The 15,275-nt window shown below is 42.3% G+C and overlaps 1 non-coding gene across 1 annotated transcript; it reads right to left on the bottom strand.

Moving 5' to 3' along the window:
• Nucleotides 1–14,933: 14,933 nt before the first annotated feature.
• Nucleotides 14,934–15,008, bottom strand: Trnas-cga. The gene has a single exon. It is a non-coding gene; the product is annotated as a tRNA-Ser (tRNA).
• Between the last annotated feature and the right edge of the window lie 267 nt (nt 15,009–15,275).

Below are 15,275 nucleotides of genomic sequence, written 5' to 3'. Positions count from 1 at the left end.
GTACTCATCTCTTGGTCTCCCTCTGTGATTTTAACCCTCCACGCTCCCCCCCAATACTAAATTGGTGATCCCTTGATGCCTCAGAATATGTACTACCAACGGATCCCTTCTTCTAGTCAAGCTGTGCCACAAATTTCTCTTCTCTCCAATTCTATTCAATACCTTGTCATTAGTTATGTGATCTACCCATCTAATCTTCAGCATTCTTCTGTAGCACCACATTCCGAAAGCTTGTATTCTCTTCTTGTCAAGCTGATAACTGACAGAATATCTGAAATGGTTAACACTTTACAGATATCCTCATACACATTTAAAAACATAACAACTAAAAAAAACACGATAATTGGAGTAGTGCGACACGCCAAAGAACAAAACTTCTCGTCACCTTTTGAGCACTCGTGTACCCTACCATCTATACAGATTAGAGTCGTGGAGTTCTTGACTGGATTTAAGATGAAAATTTATTAATTCAAATAGACTCATACGTACTGTTCAACTTACTTGAGAATTTCCTGATGCGTCGTGATGCAGTTTCGAAGCTCCGTGTACATCTCGTCAGACATTGGTTTCCTCTCACACGTGCCACAGTCCTCTGCTCTACAACTGTAGAGCCGCCCAAATTCGTTGTCGGTTTCCTGTCCTCCGCCCAGTTTCGACAGACGAACATTGAGAATCTGCAGCTGGGCAGCCACGTGAACCATGCTCGTCACGAAGAACATGTCCTGCCCGATACTGATAAAGCACCAGTAGAAAATGGAGTGGCACTGCACGAAATAGATGACAACGTATAGAACGAAATCGTAACAGTCAACTCCGTGGAGGGTGAAGAAAGGCAGGAGTCTCTTTTCCGAACCGGTGGCCCAGGGGATGACGGGCATCATGTACCAGCCGAACGCCAAAAGGTTGAGGTATGCGATGGGCCAGAAGGTGAGTCGCAGCGTCTTGCGGTGGGCGCCGGTGAAGACGGCCATGAGGCTGGGGGTGCTCTCGCAGTGCGGCCGCTGAATCCTGATGACGTCACGCAGCGCCCCGACGAGCCGGCAGTAGGCGGGCACGTGCGTCGAGAGGTGCGCCAGCTTGAGCACGCCGCCGACCAGAGTCATGGCATTCATGAGCGCCTGCGTGATCTCGTGCATGTCGCCGCGTGCCGAGTACATGAGCTGCAGCGCCATGGCGATGCTGGCCACCTGGCTGAGGTAGACGGAGGCGACGTGCAGCGGGAACAGCCGGCGGAGCCCGCGCGGCGACGACGGCGGCCACACGCCCGCCAGCTGCAGCAGCCGCACGTTGCTGCGCAGCACGTCGTCCGGAGACACGTCCGGCCGCTTACGCCCTCTTGCTGACATCCGCTCCGGTGGACCCAGTTCTGTCAACTGATATTAGTTTACATATCAGCTCGCGCTATTCGTCCACGAGACTCAGAGGCTCATAGACACGGGTTCCCAGGTAGATGCCGTGTTTCTTGACTTCCGCAAGGCGTTCGATACGGTTCCCCACAGTCGTTTAATGAACAAAGTAAGAGCATATGGACTATCAGACCAATTGTGTGATTGGATTGAAGAGTTCCTAGATAACAGAACGCAGCATGTCATTCTCAATGGAGAGAAGTCTTCCGAAGTAAGAGTGATTTCAGGTGTGCCGCAGGGGAGTGTCGTAGGATCGTTGCTATTCACAATATACATAAATGAAGTTGTGGATAACATCGGAAGTTCACTGAGGCTTTTTGCGGATGATGCTGTGGTATATCGAGATGTTGTAACAATGGAAAATTGTACTGAAATGCAGGAGGATCTGCAGCGAATTGACGCATGGTGCAGGGAATGGCAATTGAATCTCAATGTAGACAAATGTAATGTGCTGCGAATACATAGAAAGATAGATCCCTTATCATTTAGCTACAATATAGCAGGTCAGCGACTGGAAGCAGTTAATTTCATAAATTATGTGGGATTAGGCATTAGGAGTGATTTAAAATGGAATGATCACATAAAGTTGATCAACGGTAAAGCAGATGCCAGACTGAGATTCATTGAAAGAATCCTAAGGAAATGCAATCCGAAAACAAAGGAAGTAGGTTACAGTACGCTTGTTCGCCCACTGCTTGAATACTGCTCACCAGTGTGGGTTCCGTACCAGATAGGGTTGATAGAAGAGATAGAGAAGATCCAATGGAGAGCAGCGCGCTTCTTTACAGGGTCATTTAGTAATCGCGAAAGCGTTACGGAGATGATAGATAAACTTCAGTGGAAGACTCTGCAAGAGAGACGCTCAGTAGCTCGGTACGGCCTTTTGTTGAAGTTTCGAGAACATACCTTCACCGAAGAGTCAAGAAGTATATTGCTCCTTCCTATGTATATCTCGCGAAGAGACCATGAGGATAAAATCAGAGAGATTAGAGCCCATACAGGAGTATACCGACAATCCTTCTTTCCACGAACAATACAAGACTGGAATAGAAGGGAGAACCGATAGAGGTACTCATGGTACCCTCCGCCACACACCGTCAGGTGGCTTGCGGAGTATGGATGTAGATGAAGATGTAGATCATAGCAGTTCATTCCAAGAGAGGCTTAAACATGGTGTTGTCGTGGGCCCGTTACTTTTCTCACTGTACACTGTTACAAAATGATACTGAGAAAGTCCGAGGGGTCGCCTTGAGGGACAAATTCAGGATAGGAACCTCGGTCTGGAAACGTCGTCCAACGACACGATAGAGGCGCCTATTGCTAGGACACCACTTCCACAACGATGTGACTTCGTAAGCGGAACGTCTTGCAGTGTAGTTTGTTATTCGGTGACCGCGACTGAATGCCTCGATGGACAGAGGAGAAGATGGAGTAACTACTGCATAGCCAAGCCTTATCTCCTATGAATGCAATGCTTTGATGCGTCGGTGGATGACGCTTCTAACAATACCACCACTTGCAAAGTAGGTTAGAAATCATATTAATAATGTTGCTCACGCAGCATATGTTCGCTTCATCGGGCAACAACAAAGTTATTGACTGTGGATGGTATCGTCAGAATGGAAATATTGAAGTCACTGTAAAAAAGTCATTAATTTTGGCACTTATCTTGAGTGGATTCCCACGTAGATTTCGTCGAAGTTGTTATGGCTTATCTTGTTGCTTCTAGGGTGATTCCACTGTGACTGCTAGAAGGTCCAGATCTGTATTTTAGCAATATTTGAAGACCTAACAAATACGTTTTTCAGGAAATTCTTAATGATCAAACAATCCCAGATCAGAACAGTGGTATGGTAGAAATAATTTTTGACTTGGTTTTTCACGATCCACATTTTTGTTAAACTTCTTGTAAATTCACATATACTTCTTCTTAATTGTCACATCATCAAGAAAACAGTTTTCTACCAATATTCATATATTTAATTTTCACTTTAACCAAACACAAGACTTGACTGTTTTTTTTTCAAAGCGAAATAACATCTTAACTTCTGCAAAGTGAAACAAAGACTGCTCTTTGCGCATTCGCGCCAAAACGGTTACAAGTAAGTCAAAGATTATGACAGTCTCACAGAAATGAAAACACACAAGAACCATATCACTGTAATATATCGGTACATCGGAGTACCATATACATTAATAAAAGCAAATGTGAATATTGTCACAAAAATATGTCTGTTACTTCGCAGAAAAGTAGTACGATATTGCTGGTATCGAGAACTGGGGTTGGAGTGCCGTAATGGTCACGTAAATAAAGAACCATTACACGCTTTCGGATGCGGGTTTCCATCTGTAGTTTATTTTTCTCATGAAACCCTCTAAAATATGCTTTTCGTTATAAAGGACATAAATAAATTACGGACGGAAAACCGCGTCCGAAACCGTCCTCTACCATGGCAACAGAATATGACATTCATAGGAAACAAGGCCTGTCCATACGGCACCTAGCTACATCTTCTCCATGGCGATCGTGGCAATCAGTGGTGATCACTGAATAACAAACAACATTGAGAGACGTTCTGCCTACAGTCCGTCAACGTAATAAGTCACGTTTGTTGCCGATGGGGTGGCCTAGTCGCAGACGCCAGTGCCCGTAATTCCGACGTTCTATAGTGTCTTTGGATGACGTTTCCATAAAAAGGTTCCTACACTCAGATTTTTCCTCTTGCAGTTTGAAGGTATAGTTTGTATGTTAATGATGTGTCAACTGTTCCCTCCCATTCCCAATATCATCTACACACGGACGCTCATCAGTTATATCTAAGTGCAAGTCCAACAAACCTGCGCCCAGCCATACAGCATGAAAATGCTGATTTATTGCTCTATCGTAATGGATATAGAATATAGATTGGAAACTTAATCCAACTAAAACCTAAACAATGTTATTCACTCGCAAAAGAGTCATTACCACTGCATTGAAAGAATCTCTTTCACACATAATCCTAAAGGGCACAAAATTACTTTCTCTTCTTCACCAAAGATCTTGGGGATAATTGTGGACTGCCCCTTACACTCGATTGCACACAGAATTGTAGTCTTAAGAAGGTATCATCGTCACTACAGAAATGTAAAGAAGTATATCGTTTCGAATTTAAAATGAAGCTTGACTGTAGTGGTGCTATTCTCCAAAGACTTTTGCATGAGAGCTCATATGGGCGAGAATTGGCAATTGTGTACGATAGACATGTGATGTCCCATAGTGCTCAGAGTCATTTGAACCATATAATCTCATCAGCACAGCAGAAATATTTGTTCTGAACAAAGTAAAATTCTCTCCGTGTTATCACATAACTCTGTCATATTCTATAATTCATTTTCTGTAGCAGGAACCTGACTTTGGAACAATCTTCCTCAAAATATGAGAGAAATTAAATTCCTTCCAAATTCCTAAAGGCAGCTAATGGCCCACCTCCTATCATAATCGCCATTTCTTCGATATTACTTGCCTGCAGCTTACTGTCGCCATTGATACCCCCTTCGCCACACCATCTCCCTCCTGCATATCTCCAGAGTTCTTTATTTAAATTCTGTTCTTTGCCAACAGCCACTGTTACTTTCATTTCAATCTTCTCTTTCTTTATCCCTTCCTCTTCCGATAATATTAAACATGGTTTCGAATGTGCTAAACTAATTTATATCATTCTTACTTCCCTTTCCTTTTATTATTATTATTATTATTAGTGTTAGTGTTGTTGTTGTTTCTATGAATGTTTTTGTAATATCACTGGTATGTGTTTCCTGGAACAGAAGTGAGAGAGGACCTTAAGCATCTAATCTGGTCAGGCTAAATGAGCAATAAATAAATAAAATAAAGTCACTGTTAGGTGAAGAGTTTGTTAGATTACATGATGACCTAATATTAATAGGTGGGGGTAAGATACTGTTTAAGCTTTAAATGAAGAAGTAATGAAACCATACACATACAACAAATATAATAGTGTCTGCTCTGAATATGTATCGAGTGATCTTAGCATACTGTGCGTGACACAAGAATTGAACTAGCATTGATTTTGTGACGTGTCTACCACCTTTTGTTTAAGTTTTGTGCTAAGAGCTAGACTGTAAAATTGCATATATTAATTTAATGGTAACAACAGGAATGGAAAATGATACATGTCGAAGGGCAAAAAGTACAACAAGGAAGTGTTCCCTATTTATTTGTTTTTATACACAATCACAAGATTAACTAATTTTAGCTGACATATGTTACCTTGTTAGCATGGCCAGAAGCGTCAATTTGCATACCACAGCGTTTATGTTTGTAACCACGTTTGTAAGCGGTGGATAAATCATATATACTGACCATCATAAAAAGAACAGCTCCCAGCAGGACAAGGCCAATTGTGATCATTGATTGCAGGCAGGTAGATGGTACCATACATTCGAAACGATTACCTTTTCAGCTACAATGGACCAACACTTATTGTAGCACACAGCCACAAATCGAACGTGTTAATGTGGCGTCCAGGCCCCGTAGTTCAGAATGCAAGAGTTCGAAAGTCGTGGCATGGAATTTTACGGGTTTCAGATGTAGTCCTATGATACACCTTCCCATTCTGACTATGCCTGAGGATGTAGTTCTGACAGACTGGTGAGTAGAGGTGGAGTCTTGATGACACATTCCCTGACACCTCACACATGGTTGAGTGAGGAGAGATACGGCGATGCTGCAGGCTATAGTGGAGTATCTACAGCCACAAATGACACTTCGGAGGTGGCAGTGGTTTTATTTATTTATTTATTTATTGTTCCGTGGGACCAAATTAAGGAGAATTCTCCATGATCATGGAACGAGTCAATACATGAAATTATAACACGATAGTAGAAACAGATAAAATGAAATACAAGAAACGTATTCAGGCGACAATTCGTAAGTTTAAATAAAGAAAATCAACAATGTAACACTGGAATTTGCTTAATTTTTCAGCTCTTCCAGGAGCTCCTGGACAGAAGAGAAGGAGTGAGCCATGAGGAAACTCTTCAGTTCAGAATTAAAAGCGGTTGGGCTACTGCTAAGATTTTTGATTCTTGTGGTAGCTTATTGAAAATGGATGCAGCAGAATAGTGCGCTCCTTTCTGCACAAGAGTCAAGGATATGCATTCCAAATGCAGATTTGATTTTTGCCTAGTATTAACTGAGTGAAAGCTGCTAACTCTTGGGAATAAGCTAATACTGCTAACAACAAACGACATTAAAGAAAATATATACGTATTAAAAAACTAGAAACCCGCCTCGATTGCGAAAAAAGCACCTAGTGTTAACCAAGGTTTCGGTGTAGATAACTACACCTTCTTCAGAACAATGAAACCGACAAGTGCCTAAGAAGACCTTTGTCAATGATTAAAAGAACACCATAGCTATATATTTATAAACGAAAGAAGGAAAACACAAACAGTACATATGTACAAAGTCATAGCCATACTTAACTTAATGGTGCACGCTCCACCTCACACCGGCCTATAGTCCTACAGGCCGGTGTGAGGTGGAGCGTACACCATTAAGTTAAGTAGTGGCTTTGACTTTGTACGTATGTACTGTTTGTGTTTTCCTTCTTTCATTTATAAATGTATAGCTATGGTGTTCTTTTAATCATTGACAAAGCTCTTCTTAGGCATTTGTGGATTTCATTGTTCTGAAGAAGGTGTAGTTATCTACGCCGAAACTTAGGTTAACACTAGGTGCTTTTTTCGCAATCGAGGCGGGTTTCTAGTTTTTTAATATATTAACCAACGATTGCTGACGGGATGCGATGTTCAAGGTTCGAAAATATATACTGCGAGGGCAATGCCAGAATTCCCAGACTATTGAATAGGGGTCGACAAGAGGTTCTCGAACTTACACCACATATAGCTCGAACAGCCCGTTTTTGAGCCAAAAATACCCTTTTTGAATCAGAAGAATTACCCCAAAAAATAATACCATATGACATAAGCATATGAAAATATGCGAAGTAGACTACTTTTCGTGTTGAACTGTCACTTATTCCAGATACTGTTCTAATGGTAAATAAAGCAGCATTTAGTTTCTGAACAAGATCCTGAACATGGGTTTTCCACAACAGATTACTATCTATCCAAACGCCTAGGAACTTGAACTGTTCCGTCTCGCTTATAATATGCCCATTCTGTCTCATCAAAATATCAGCTCTTGTTGAACTGTGAGTTAGAAACTGCAAAAACTGAGTCTTACTGGGATTTATCATCAAATTATTTTCCACAAGCCACGAACTTATTTCATGAACTACATTATTTGATAATGTTTCAATATTACACACAAGATCCTTCACTACCAAGCTGGTGTCATCAGCAAACAGAAATATTTTTGAATCACCTGTAATACTAGGAGGCATATCATTTATGTAAATAAGAACCAGCAGTGGCCCTTGCACCGACCCTTGGGGAACGCCCCACTTAACAGTGCCCCATTGAGACTGAACATCACTACCACTCTCAATATTGCGGATAATTACCTTCTGCTATCAGTTCTTAAAGTAAGAGGCGAACCAATTGTAAGTTACTCCCCTTACTCCATAATGGCCCGACTTCTGCAGTAATATTTTGTGGTCAACACAGTCAAAAGCCTTCATTAAATCAAAGAAAATACCTAGCGTTCGCAACCTTTTATTTAATCCGTCCTAAACCTCACAGAGAAAAGAGAATATATCATTTTCAGTTGTTAAACCATTTCCAAAATCAAACTGTACATTCGACAGCAAATTATGTGAATTTAAATGCTCCAGTAACCTTGTATATACAACTTTCTCGATAACTGTAGCAAACACCGATGGCATAGAAATAGGTCTATAATTGTCAACATTATCCCTGTCTCCCTTTTTATAAAGTGGCTTTACGACCGAGTACTTTAATCGGTCAGGAAACCGACCACTCCTAAAGGAAAAGTTACAGATATGGCTAAGTACTGGGCTAACATACATAGAACAATACTTCAGCATTCTACCAGATACCCCGTCATATCCATGAGAGTTCTTGGTCTTTAGTAATTTAATTATTAATTCAATCTCTGTTTTGTCAGTATCATGGAGGAGCATTTATTGTGAGGAAGAATGTTGTCCTGTTGAAATGAGGTGTGGGAGTTAGCATTCATGAACAGCCACTGGTTGCAGGATACCTTCCATTTACTATGCAGCTGTCGTGGAACCCATAAAGAACACTAAGAGAGAGCTGGCACCATATTATATCATTCCACACACCATCATACAATGGTGTAAGGGAGTCTGATGGGAGACATGCTTCCCATGGTGCTCTCCATTGTGCCTTCAAGGCAGAAGCGCTAATCATTACTAAAGGTAACCCCCTGCCAATCAACTAGAACCCATGTCAGTCACCACTGACACCAGGCGAGTCAGGAACGATGTTTCAGGGGTGAGAGGGGCAGGCATCAAAATGGTCGGCATGTGGTTTCAGGCAACCACTGGCCAATGGTGCTAGTATTTATGGGATGTGACATAAAAGGCATGACAGCAAGCTGACTTGCCCCTATCGTTGCTGTTGAATCTGCGCACATATGGTGGACAATGCATCAGTCCTGCCTCATTGTAGTTCATGTCGGATATACAGGTCCTACATGTCGTATTTGTGTGCCTTCCTCTGTCCATTTTCACTAGCAAGAGGCTATGGTGGTGTCTGCATATCATTGGAAAATGCAGTACGACAATAGGACCATCCAGGCTCCTACAGCCTCACGATGCAGCCCCTCTCAAACTCGACCAGCTGAGCAATCCATTGACAGATATGTCACCTTAGCTTATTGCATGTTCAGGTGATGCTTTAGTGACCGTCCCCAGTAACAGGTACAGTCATTTGGGGCCCTATTACATCAACTGATGGGCATCACATTATGGCATCACTCATTCTCCCCAAGAGTGCTGCTAGCAGTGCAAATTTAATCATTGAAATAGCTGATAGTGCGCATAATACTCAGCTAGTTTGCAGTGGATCAGCTGGGTCCTTCTGGGTGCAGCTATTTCTATATCGAATAGTTTCCAGTGAACATGCATCTTTAAGTGTTTGTGAGGTAACTTTGAATGTATGAGCCGCCACTTGAGACAACACAAGTAGGTACCACCAGCAGTGGCGGTTTTTTTTTTTTTTTCAAATGGAACCCCTGGAAGACAAGCATAGCTCAAGCTACAGGTGGTGACATTGCAAGATGCAGTTGACTCCCACCACAGTGCTGCATATGAGTTGGCAAGCAACAGTGTAGCCAGTACAATTCAAAAGTATCTGAATTTTGTGTTAGTTAACGTTACACTCACAAGCAGCTGAATGATCGGAATGTGATTTATACTGGCACTATGTTCAAAACTATTCAAACGATTTATTTGAAGGTTTAATAATGCTCCAATATTTTTCATGATCAACAATTATACCGTAGACTTGGGTTAATATATGATGCTTGACAAAATAATTCTTTGGAAAGTAACGAACAGCTCACGATTCTTGCCTGTACATTCGACTTGGCTTGATGTAAAGTGCCATGCATCCTGATTCCTATGCGTAGACACGCCGGTATAGGCAAGTTTGATCTCGCTGATTGGATCGGCAAGTTTTATCTTGCTAACATTGACAAGAATGGGCACAGATACATTTTTGTCAGGTTGACGAAATATGACATGCTTGGTGACTAGCTGACTAAGTGAAAAAATAGATAATAAATCAAAGCAATGAATCATAACAAGTCACTGAATTGGTTGTTGCTGTCTTCTATCCATGTGTCATCAAGACATTTTGTGCACACAAATACAGCTTCAAAATGTAAGTATGAAATATGTTACAACAAATAGTCCTGATTTTTGCTTATCTTTTTTCGTATTTTTTAGTCTTGCAGACAAAAATATGTCCAGTGGGAAGTCATATACCAGAGCGAGAGGAACTTACTGACGTTTTTGCGTTGTGTGATACAAATGAGTAAAATTTTAATAATTTCTGCTATTTTTGACAAGTGCTAATGATGAATTGATAAGCAATTTGGAGAAGAATGTTTTAACTTGAATGCAGTTGACTTCGATTAGTACCATGTTTATGTAATATTTATAACGGCTTTGCTAACATTCATTTAGTCTTTTATACTGATGACGTTATCTCTCCGTATCAACATTCTTATGAGCATTAGTGATTGACCATGAGGTGTCAGATTTCTAGCCCTCCTATTAAACTGAATTGTACAACATATAAAAGAGGTAATGTGATGAAAATAAAAGATCAACATTAATTATTATGATTTAATTTATTTTTACGCATTACAATCAGTTACGTCGTAGTGACCGCACGCTAGGGTATTAACTTTATCTTCCAGTACTTTCCAGTACTTTATCTTCCAGTACTTACATCGAAAGTCTTGCACAATAGTGTATAATATTTAGCTGGCCTTAATATCAGTTTCGGAGGCGAGGGGATGATTTTTTATGATGAATTTAGACACGGGAATAACATTTTTACGTTAGTAATTCTGTCAACAAGAGCTCTAAGTTGGATGGGCAGTAGTGTGCCTGTGTGTTTTGCAATGCCATAAAACGTATTTTTATGCATTTGTATGAGTTAAATGCCTGCTACAGCTACGTTCATATGGCGTTAACGAATTCAGATAGTTTTGAACAGGGTGGGCTGTGCACATTGATTAACAATAAAATATTGTGCTGTCATTGGCTGTTTCATTTTAATGAATACTGGAAAAAATTACCGCCAGCGCCATTTTGCATTTTTAAGCATGTTGACTGGCTATTTCATTTTTAACTAATGCTAAAAAAAATTCCGGCTATCGCCATTTTGTATTTTTTCAGCTGTGATTAGATGTTTCATTTTTAATGAAAGCTTAAATATTTTTAAAAAAACTTCCAGATGAAATACAGAGATAGAACGTTGCTGCCACGATATTTCCGTGCAGAGTCTCCTGGACCTTTCCTGTGAAACTGGTGAAAATTCGCTGAACTACCCCTGTTAAACACCCCGTGGTGTGCTCGGTTGTCACAGGGCACGCACAGCTTTCAGCGCACATGCTTCCGCTGCCTGACAGAGAACTGGAGCACGTGCCATCCATGGTGATAGCTTGTAACATCGATATCAAATCGTAAGATCACAGAACGACGTCGGTTACCCAGAGCACTAAGTTTTTCTGTGAGAGGATTTCATGATTAACCTAACGGGAAGGCGCCATGGTTGATAAGGAACTCAGACAGTCGTATTTCCATTGATGTTAATGACGGAACTCCAAAAAATTTGACGTACGGGCCATAATTTTTCTTCCATTGAGTCTCAGAGTTCGGCCAGTAGAAATACAGCGTTTCGCTGTAGCGGATTTCCTGTTTTCAAAAATGGTTCAAATGGCTCTGAGCACTAGGCGACTTAACTTCTGAGGTCATCAGTCGCCCAGAACTTAGAACTAATTAAACCTAACTAACTTAAGGACATCACACACATCCATGCCCGAAGCAGGATGCGAACCTACGACCGTAGCGGTCGCTCAGTCCCAGACTGCAGCGCCTAGAACCGCACGGCCACCCCGGCCGGCTTCCTGTTTTCGAGGAGGCGAGTATGCCACCGGTATTCCAAAATATTCTCCTGGACAGTGCGCGTCTTTTGTTCTGTATATGATTTGCCACATTCACACTAAATCTTATAATCACTCATCTTGCGCAGCTATTAGTCATCCTTGATTGATTCCAAAAGGGCTGAGACGTGATGGAAGACGAAAGGTCACTTTATGTCTTCTTAATACTCTGCTAGTTTTTACGGACGCACGTTTTATGAAAGATTTCGAGGAAAGAGCACTTGTCTCAGCACTTTTAAAAGCAACAGTGTTTTGGCGGTACGTTGATGATACGTTTATAGTTCGGCCTCGTGGTTTGGACAGCCTCCGTGAGTTCGTTGAACATCGGTACTGTAAGCGTGAAAACATAAAATTCAACATGGAGATGGAGAAGGAAGGTTTTTTGTCATTTTTGTTGTCTTGATACGACGTACTAAAGATGGAACCGTTGGTCACTCCGCTACTTAAATCGCCATCCGTAGCCGGCCAGGATGGCCGAGCGGTTCTAGGCGATACAGTCTGGAACCGTGCGACCGCTACGGTCGCAAGTTCGAATCCTGCCTCGGGCATGGATGTGTGTGTTGTCCTTAGGTTAGTTAGGTTTAAGTAGTTCTAAGTTCTAGGGGACTGATGACCTCAGAAGCTAAGTCCCATAGTACTCAGTGCCATTTGAGTCCATCACCATCCGTCACAAATAATGGATGTTTTGCAGGTCACGACACACCAAGCCCACACCATCTCACATGCCGATAATGTGTAAGCGTAACTAGAACACCTATGAACTGAGTTCCTGAACAGTGGATAGTCGTCTTGGCAAGCACAGAGGGAGTTGCATCGTGTAAACGGCAGAACAAGAAGAAGATAAAGGTCTTCAAACCGACACTTTATCTACCATATACACAAATATGTGTGTAAAATTAGGCAGAGTATTAATAAGACATAATATGATGTTTCGTCCTCAATTGAAAAATCTCGGCGCTCTTGGGATCAGTTAGGGACCACTTACAGCTGACCGAGATGTGTGTTTATAAGAGTCAGTGTTAGTGTCCCAATGATACACCGTCCAGTCAGATTGATATGACCACGACTTGTGTTCGCCGCCAACGTGTAATAACCACTTAAAGACGGCAGGTGGCAGCACTACCAGTGGAGGCTATATAAAGCGTGTCTGGGGGGCGTGGAAAACAGTGCAGTCGTTATCGCAATGCAGAAGTGGAACGATTCAAAATTTGGCGTCCCGAGGGGCACGGTCATTGGTTTCGTTACAAGACTGGAAGTACGGGGTGTTCAAAAAGTCTCTCCGCAGTGCCGTACGATTGTTAGCCGGTTATTTTCAACAAGATGGTGCAACCGCGCATACAGCTCGCGTTTCAGTGTCACTGCTTGCTGATTATTTGGGGATCGCATAATTTCACAGGGACTTTGGTCTCCACTATCGCCTGACCTAACACCATCTGACTTTTTCTTCTGGGGTGCAACGAAAACAACTGTCTATAAAAACCGTCCAAAATCCATCGATGAATTGAAAACTGCAATATACACTTTCACTGTTTCTGTTGCAGAATAAATGTTATAGCTTATGTTTCGAAACATGATTAGACAAATTAAATTGTGTATTCATCAACAGGTGGGACACTTTCAACATATAATGTGAAGATTTGTAAGTAAAATGAATATTCAATAAATTAATAACTTGTGTTTCACTGAGTTTCGTTTGGGTATATTCACTGCGGCATACGGCACGTGCGGCTAACAATCATACGCCACCGCGGAGTGAGACTTTTTGAACACCCCGTATTTCCGTAACAGCTAACCTTGTAAGCCATAGTTAACCATAGTTAACGTATACCGTGCAGGTCAAAAATGCGCTATCAAAAACCGGCGCCGAGGCAACTGCGAAGCTTCACGGTCCGTAGATGACGGGGAAGAACGACGGCTACAGAATCTGTAGTGGTGAACAGACTGAACAGACATGCAGCTGTTAAGCAACTAACCTTGCAAATGAACCAAGGGGCTACCAATAATGTCTCCTCAACGACCAGTCTGCGAACTTTGCTGCATTTGGGCATCCGCAGAAGGCGCCTGTTTCACGTACCCGTGCTGGCCCCTATTGATTGGCGGCGAAGGCTGGAATTTGCACGCCAGTACCGCAGCTGCACATCCATTTTTCAGATGAATCACTTTTCATGCTCCACCGGCGTGAAAATTCTGAAAGAAAACACCTTGCAACAATAAACGCTCCAGGTCAGAGGAGGGAGCTATATGGCCTGGGGAATATTTTTGTGGTATTCTCTGGGTCATATTTTCATTGACCATTTCTACATTTACATGTAATTTGTTTCTCCACGGCACGATGGCATCTACTACACGACAGTGCGAAGTGTCACACGGCTCGGAGTTTACCGTACTATCCTCGCCACCTAACTCCCGGATTTAAACCCAATAGCGAATCTATGAAACCATCCTGATCTGGCTGTTCCGTCCATAGATCCTCAACCGTGGAACCTAGCGCAGCTGGTCCCAGCACTGATGTTGGTTTCGCTCCGCATCCCTGTCGGTTCTCTTTAGAATCTCACTGACTCTCGTTCTACACGTCTCACAGTAGTCCGGAGTGTAAAAGGTAGTTATTCAGGTTTCTGACAGGTGGTCACTTTAATGTGACTGGACAGTGTATACGCGGACAAATACGCTCACCGTTCAGGAGAGTATTGTGGAACACAAGCGGCAGATGGCCATACTATGAGATTCAATGAAGACAAAATTGTGGCCCGTACGTCAAACTTTTGGACCTGCATCATCGATGAATATGTGAAATTAACGACTGAGTGCATTATCAATCGGGACGGTACCTTCCAGTTAGACCCGTCATGGAATCCTGCCAAGAAAACTTTGTTCTCTGAAACTTCCTAGCAGATTAAAACTGTATGCCGGACCGAGACTCGAACTCGGGACCTTTGCCTTTCGCGGGCAAGTGCTCTACCAACTGAGCTACCCAAGCACGACTCACGACCCGTTCTCATAGCTTTACTTCTGCCAGTACCTCGTCTCCTACCTTCCAAACTTTACAGAAGCTCTCCTGCGAACCTTGCAAAACTAGCACTCCTGAAAGAAAGGATATTGCGGAGACATGGCTTAGCCACAGCTTTGGGGACGTTTCCAGAATGAGATTTTCACTCTGCAGCGGAGTGTGCGCTGATATGAAACTTCCTGGCAGATTAAAACTGTGTGCCGGACCGAGACTCGAACTCGGGACCTTTGCCTTTAGC

The sequence above is a fragment of the Schistocerca piceifrons genome, chromosome 7, assembly GCF_021461385.2.
Source record: "Schistocerca piceifrons isolate TAMUIC-IGC-003096 chromosome 7, iqSchPice1.1, whole genome shotgun sequence".
In the NCBI taxonomy this organism is placed as follows: domain Eukaryota; kingdom Metazoa; phylum Arthropoda; class Insecta; order Orthoptera; family Acrididae; genus Schistocerca; species Schistocerca piceifrons.
Note: the sequence above shows the minus strand (reverse complement) of the source record. Positions and strands in the feature narration are given on the sequence as shown.